Source organism: Acomys russatus, chromosome 8, assembly GCF_903995435.1.
Source record: "Acomys russatus chromosome 8, mAcoRus1.1, whole genome shotgun sequence".
NCBI lineage: Eukaryota > Metazoa > Chordata > Mammalia > Rodentia > Muridae > Acomys > Acomys russatus.
In genome coordinates this window covers 46,544,717-46,553,080 of record NC_067144.1, presented here as the reverse complement: position 1 = coordinate 46,553,080, position 8,364 = coordinate 46,544,717, and positions in this window count along the sequence as shown.

Genomic DNA, 8,364 nt, shown 5'->3' with positions numbered 1-8,364 from the left:
CACCTACTGATAATAAATACTAGTAAGAATTTCGAAAGCAACATTTGCTACATAAATATGTGCTGAAGGAAAAAATGAATTCCTTATATTCATGGTACTTAAAACATAGCCACACCTACGTCCATACTACAGCCATTATTTCCTGAAGCATCCAAACTTTCATGAAAGGAAGGATGGTCCTTTAGATTTATCCATATTCGTATCCTTGAAAATTGTCAACATGTTTCATGTGATTTTTGCACATGCAGTTAAGGTTGCACATAGAAAAAGGAGTATCTACTATAAACATGAGGTCAATCTAACTATCTCAAATCTTAAAGAGCTTTAATTCCAATGGACACATGCAGGTATGAACACACACACAGTGGTAGCAGATGAATCATCGTACATGGCAGAAGTAAAAATTAGAGTAATTACGAGCAACTGACATGGCCTCATTGACTCAGTGATAGGATGTCTTACACACAGACTTCAGAAGCCACCAAGAGTTAGGGACAACTCCAAGCACACAAACATCAAGCTAATACGTTCCTCGATGCAATAACACAAGTCAGAATTTTGAGGTATAGACTTCCCAGGCCCTCTAATATCTTTATTTAACCACTTGTAAAGACTTTGAAACATAGAACAGAGAAATCACAAAAATAATTGTGAGGTGAATCCGTTTTCTGCTTTGTGTTACAGCAAGCAGGAACAGAAAACAGGCAATCCAACCTATTTCTCTTACATATTACCTATTCACTACAGATTAGAAAGCAACTTACCAATGACAATAGTAAAGCATCTACTTCACATGCATGTTTTCTAAGCTTAGTTGTTTAGGAGTTAAGATGATTTTAGGTCTAGATAGATGTTTTAAATTGATAGAGATGCAATATGATAGATATTGATTTACATTCAGAATTTTAGGCTCACCAGGATAGGAAAGATGTTTCCTTCAAGGTTCCCAAACACAAATAGCCAAAACACTATGAATGTAACATTTATGTAAATCCTGATTGTTTCATGATTCTTCTTGCTGTATGTAGTTTATTTTATTTATGTGGAATAATATAAATGTATGTGTGAAAAAGAAATATAATAATTAAAAATATGAATCAACAACAATAAAAAAGAAAAAAATCTTTCCAAAAATTACTCTCAGCAAAACTCCTTAAGTAATTTAAGTTTTGAAAAAGAAAATAGTTATGAAAATCTATTTGATTTGGTTGGAAAGAGCAGCATGTCCTCTGGATCACTTGATAGTATGCATTAGATGACCTTGTTACTTCAGAGCACTTTAAGGAAACCATTTTAATCCTGTGAGTGCAGAATGAGAATCTGCCTGCATTGTACCTGAAAGTCTTGTTACAGTGCGGACTCTGATTCAGTAGATGGTGTAATGAAGCTCAGACCTCCTCATCCACACTGAGTTTTCATTATTTATTACTTTGATCATGAGCAGATTTCTTCAACTTCTACTCTTAAATTATTTCATTGATAAATAAATATAAATTAAAATACGCATAGAAGGGAACATTTCTTCCTTCCTTCTCCCAATTTTTTGACTCTAATTCAATCACGTTCTTGACAGAGCACATCACTGTGCACATTCTACATGAAATGCCAACCACCTGTTTCTTCTCTTTAGTTGCTGAAACTCTGAGGAAGGCATCAAAGCAACAGATACAGGGAGTTAAATCCCACGAACAAGCCGATAGGAAAGGTCACAAATGTTTTGTTCTTCATTCAGAAGTGAATCCAACATAGACCTTCAGAGAGCCAAGCTCAGCCCAGTACAGGATTCCAGTCGATCTTTCTTTCCTCTCTTCACTTTTGTTGCCTGAGATCACCTTCCTAGTAAACTAGCTTTTCATAAATCCTTCTTTCAAACTTTGCTTTCAGCCTTGCTGATTACTTAGCATGTTTTGCGACAGTATGCAGGGAGGAAACTTGGTTGTTGAGTTAGCTACCATATTCGTTGGTGACTCTGTTTGAGGATCTTAGTACAAGTAACTATAATTGCCTCTTTCAATACACATGTTGTAATACTGCTTTTGTTCAGTAGTCTTGCTGGATGAAGTAGATTACTGGCGGCAAGCCTGCAGGTCTCAAGTGTCTTTGGCCATTTTGAGTTCTTTCTGCCTACTTCCTGTTTGTAGTTCCAGAAGTGAGAGCTCAGCTACCATTCCTGCTGGTGCTTGCTTCCATGCTTTGCAGGAGGTGATGGTAATAAACTCTTAATCCCTTGTGGTCTATTAGAACCAAATAAGCCCTTTCTTCTATCAGTGCCTTTGGTCATGGAGCTTGATCACAACAGCAGAAAAGTAACTGACTCCCCTACTTTGAACAATTATTAAAGTTTAAAATGAGATGAAAACTTTTCTGAGGGATGGAAAAGAATTCTGTAGTACAAAATGAGCACAGTAAGATATTTCATTGTCAGCCAATATTCTGAACTCAAAAAGAGAAAAGCCAAAATCTGAAAAAATATTATGGAGAAAACATACCTAGAATTTACTACAGCTGCCTATTATTAGTGTGCCCCAAATTTACACAAATTAAGCAATCCACCTTATTTAAGATTTGACCTAGCCTTAGTGGCATCTTACTTTCTTTTGTAATGCTGGGAATAGAGCCAGGTGTTTTAAGCACAATGTCCAAGTACTCTTCCACTGTGTCATGCTCCCTCCTAGCTGTTTCAATCAACTTCCTTTGATGTACAGTACTGACTCAGGTGGCACACAATTATAATCACTGCCTTTGAGAGTGGTTATACAAATATGATGGCTTCCAGTCAAGACCGGAAGAATAATGTCATCCTGTCTCAGAATTAAATAAATGGATAAATCCCCTCCAAAATAAATAAGCAGTAAAGTCAAGCACCATACAACCAACAATGGTGAATGCTACCTAAAGTCTTAGGCAAGGTTGTCAACCTCTAACCACAGATTAGTGAAAACCAGATGTAAGATGTAGCATGGGTTGTAAAATATTTGACATGTTGAGTAACAAGTAGATCGGTTATATTCCTTGTATTCATCTATGCATGAGAAGTATCTATCACTTGTTCTCTGATAATACAACACCATCAGAGTGAAATATTTGCTTGGGTAGTTACCGCTAAACAAAGTGGTAAAAAGTGTTCTGTCACAATCCCCAGAAAGCCAAACTAAACTTTTTCCATAATAAATTATGGAAAAATGTTTTATGAAATTTTTATAACAAAAACATGTACAAATAAGTTTACTAAATTGTTGGATGATTCACATGGCTACACTGGAGAATGGCAGATACTCAGCTGTTCAAAGAGAAGCAACATCTCCCTCTTGACTTTTTGTTATGAACAGTAATATAATTTGTGATGATTTTCATAGCCTCTTCTCTTATTCTTTCATATGACACCAGTAAGTGTTCATCCTATTAATCTCTTCAGTTGAGTAATTACTTAGGTGGCATTTGGTATACCCTTTCTAGTGACAAACGTCTTCCGTATTGGTTTAGTTTCATTAGTTGCCAGATACTTTTCTAATTTGTCATTATCTGAGGTAGGATAGAGGATACCTTTTCCATAAGCAGCCTCTTTGTGTAAGTGAAATAACATGGCAGCAAAGAGTTTATCTTGTTCCGTCACAGTATGTTTTATGTCATTGCCATGCTGTATTTACAAACACAGTATGCTAGGGTCCTGTCATTTCAGGAAAACTGAAGCTTGGTAAAGCTCTGCAGCAAATTTCTCTTCATTGGTACCTCCTACAATCTTCCCCAAAGCATCTATTTCAATTCAATATGATTTAACATGTATAATCTAATACCTGGAATAAAACTTTTAATTGAGAAAGAAGAAGAGCTTCAACTTTGTGAGTTCTAAAGTTCCATATGCAAGGTGACTCATATCTAATTGATTCCATTTAAAACATAACCACTTATCTCAGAGAAATGAGTTTGAATGAAATTATAAGTAGGTGAGAGTATGAATAGGCATGCTATGCTTAATTGATATAAAACATAATCATTTTATCAGACAAGGAATGCACAGAGAATAAATATGAATAGTTAGAGACTTTCGTAACATTTCAGAAAAAATAATAGACAATTTTACATGTTTCATTTGTATATATTATATCTAAAAGCTCTAAAAAAGACTAAAATCAGACTGTGAGAAGAGGAATGACCTTAAAGAACATTGAATTCCATCTTTTATCCTTCTGCCCTCTCTTTTTTTAGGAGAAGCTAGAAAATATTGAACCTGCACATCAGCACGTGGGTCACAGCAACCTTATCTCTGGTTCTAGTCATGGGCTGCCTTTCTCACCTTCTCATGAATGCAATGAAGATGGTAACAAGAGCACACAATGGCCATACTATTGGATAACTAAGTGAATATATATATATATATATATATGCCATATATATGTTATATATGTGTATATATATGGATGATCTTAAAATAATTTGTCATATAAATGCTTGAGTGGAACAGCTCTGGAGAGAGACGTATGGAAAGCTGAGAATGGTAATGCTTCTATAGTCAGGAGTATCTTTCCTGAAGGAACCGAAGGTTGAAGGAGAATAGGCAGAATAACACAAACACTACTCACATTTCAGACAGTAATCTAGCATTAGTTGTTTCCTATTTATGTAGTTCAGACAGAGCTGGTAGTAGATAAATAATATCTATTTATCCGGAGTTCCATTCCTAAACCAGGAGCTGTTCCCTAAAGGAATCATCTAGTAATGTAATGTCCACCCTGAAGGATACATCTGCAACCCATCTCCTGCACCTCAGGTCCAGGAAATATGGCTGAAGAGGAGACAAAGTGTGTAAGGTCCAGAGGACTAGGAAGTCTGCTGTGGGATTGTGTCTCCTGGAAATGGCAGGTGAGCTAAAACTGTGACACTCTGACAATTTGCTTACCTAAACAGGACCCGAAAAAAGGCAACATTGACAGAGTTTTTAACATGGGAGGGGGGCGGGGGAATAGCATGGGACCTACCTGTAGATGAAGAAATAACTGTAAGCAACTATTGGCCAATTGGAGAGAGAGAGAGAGAGAGAGAGAGAGACACGGACAATTAGAAATGTTAAAGTAGGGCTGTACAGAGATGATATCAGATTCACCATTCTTGGGGGATTGTCTGATGTATTTTGATGTTAATTACTGCTTTCTTGTGACCCACCTTTTGCTTAATAAAACGCCATCCCACCTGGGCAGGGCAGGAGATAGGTGGGGCTAGGAGAGAGAGGAATTCTGGGAAGAAGAAAAACCGCCACCAGGAGAAAGGAGAGAGACCTAAAGTGAAGAGAGGAAAGTCGCCATGGGATAGCTGAAGGACAAGCACATGGCTGGCGGCGTGGATGGAGAATCTAGCTCAGATAAAGAACATTAGCAAATAGATGGGCTTATGGATGGGAGGTAACTTGATAGAAGTTAGAAGCAGATGGCATGGAATTGAGACAGGGATCCCATGCCTGCCCCACTATGGGCAGGGAGGTAGTTTAGAGGATTGATATCTGCCCTGCCCCAGGTTAAATATTTTAAAATATAACAAGTGTCTGTGTCTTAATTGATCGCTAGCCAAGCCTACAGGTAATACAGATAAAATTTAAAAACAATACACCATAAATGAAAAGTGAAATTAAAATCAAAGTGAACCCCTTTAACCCTGAAAAAGAAAATAATTTTCAACTAATTGTGCTTCCTGGTAAACTATAACCAAACATTTTATAAATAATTCTTCAATTTCACATGGAAAAAAATCAAACAACAAGCAAACTTGTGGCATAGTAAGGTTGTCATATAGTCTATTAATGTTTTACTTAATGCTATTTTTAAAATTTTTTTTGAAAGTCACTTAATTTCTCATGTATGTCATTGATTCCTGGTTACTTATCTTTTTCTTGATTTTATTTACTCAAAATGCATTAATTATTTATTTTAATTTTATTAATCTTTGTTTTTCTACTTCTCTGTGCCTATTTTACAGAATTTTATTTTCTTAGTTTCATAATTCTGGCATGAGTCCTTTCTCTTTTTTTTTAAAAAAAAAAAAACTCTGATCCATGGTTTATTTTGCTAGAGTATAGCTTTATATATTTCTATAAAGAAGAATCTATAGCTTGATAACTACATTTTCATGTGTTTAAGAATGTTTTCCCTTCTCATTTTGATTAGTGACTTGGCTCAATATAAATATCCACTTCTAAAATCATTTATCAGTTTAAAACTATGTGTCACTGTGTAACACACCATAATGTTTATGAGAAATAGGCTATCAACCTTGGAGCTGATCCTTGGTAACATAGGTTAGTTTTCTTTTTAATCTTCCATATGTAGTTTATTTTACCCATATTTTCTTCTTTTTATTTAATTAAATTATTCAGGTTACATCTAAATTGTTATCCCATCCCTTGTATCTCCAGTTCCTCCTTCCCTCCTGCTTTCACCCTGTTCCCCTCCCCTATGTCTGTGACTGAGGGGGACCTCCTCCCCCACTATATTTTCTGTGCCCCATATTTGACCACTTCTCCTTTGTGGTGAGGCCTGGTGGCAGTCAGAGAAAAGATAAACATAGGTTACTTTTTAACTTGAGCTTTTGTTTGTAATCCTCCTGCCAGCAGGTTTGAAGATCTTTTTATACTCACTGCCTAGGAGAATCAAGGAATAGATTAGACTAGTACATGGTTGCAGAGAATTACTGGGAAATTATGAAAACATTCAGCATTTTGATTATACAGGAAAGATAAGTTCTGCAAGATAGCTAGTTACTGACAATGTATGGTATACCTGAAATGACTAAGACAGTGCATTTTACATATTCTGACTATAAAATTAATAGATGTTTAAAGCAACCCATGTGTTAACTAGCTCACTGTAGGCACTCCATAGTTAGAAAAAAAAATTCTCATGCAGTATACAATAACAACATGTTGTATTCCAAAAATATACATATACAATTTTTGTAAGTTAAGGCCCATTTAAAAAATATCTCAGTCTAACTTATGTGAGGGTATCCATCTGATTATATCTTCTATGTTATTGAATGCTGTTTTTATACATCATGGATTCATTCCATTGTAAATACACTGGTTTTCAATATTTTTATGTTTTCCATTAAGAAATTCCTATTTATTTTCTCCTTATTTTATTGTGCCCATAGTAAGTTTCCATTTTTGCTGTGACAAAATTGAAAGTTAAAACAATATGAATTTGTTATCACTATTCTGAAAATCAGAAATTCTAAGGTAGTGGTGTCAACAGGGCTGCATTTGAGCTGGTGGCTTGAAATTTTCTATTTTCTTGCTCTTTTTCTTCATCTTTCCAGTTTCTTTTTTGTCATGTCTTTGTATTCTGACTGCCATCTTCATCAAAGGATCTTTGTAATCACTCCAGGGCCAATGAATTATTTGGAATAATCTAAACCTTAGAACCATTTTTCTTTTATTTTACTTTTTGATTTCTCTTTTTGAAATTATAATGTAAGTATATCAGTTTGAAGCCAGCCTGGTCTACAAAGCGAGCCTAGGACAGCCAAGGCAAACACAGAGAATCCCTGTCTCCAAAAAAAAAAAAATAAATAAAAAAATAAAAAAATAAAAAAAAAAAAAAAAAATAAAATAATATAATTTTTTCAATTCCCTTTCTCTTTTCTTCCTCCATATCCCACTCGCTGCCCTCTTTCAAATTAATGGCCTCTCCATACATCTCTGTTACATGCATATGTGTATAGACAGATACATATGCATTCATAAATATAATCTGCTCAGCTGGAATAATGTAACTTGTGTAGATGTTCTCAGGCCTGGCCATGTGCATTGGATAACCAATGGGTGTGTTAATCCCTGCAGAAAACTAGTCATCTCACCTTCAGCATTCCTTTGCTGCCTACAATTCTTTATGTGGGTTTGAGGCCTTGGTCTTTCCCTCATCCACGTTGGGACGTCTACATTGCTCATTTTCAGCTCTTGTTTGGACAGTCATGTTTTTGGAAAATGGAATAATCACATTATATGGCTGAGACATCTTGGAGAAATATTCTGTTTACTATATCCTTTAATCTATCTTTTTTGCTTTTTTATCGTTCCCATTTTCACAAATGCTAGTTGTCGCAGAATAGTCATTTCTACCCTCTAGGCCAACCTCCCTGTTTTCTTTCATAGCCACACTATGGTATTTATGTAAACCTTTTCTTCAGATCTATTTTAACACTTCTTGTTGGTCATTGTGTATACTACTCTCTTCATATATTATACTAATTTTTATTTTATGTGATTTTTATCTATGTTGATCATAAATTGGATAACAATCATATGATTTATGGTCAAATAACTCTACTACGTTTAAATCATTCAGAAATAAATGAAACATTTGCCCAGATGATAGC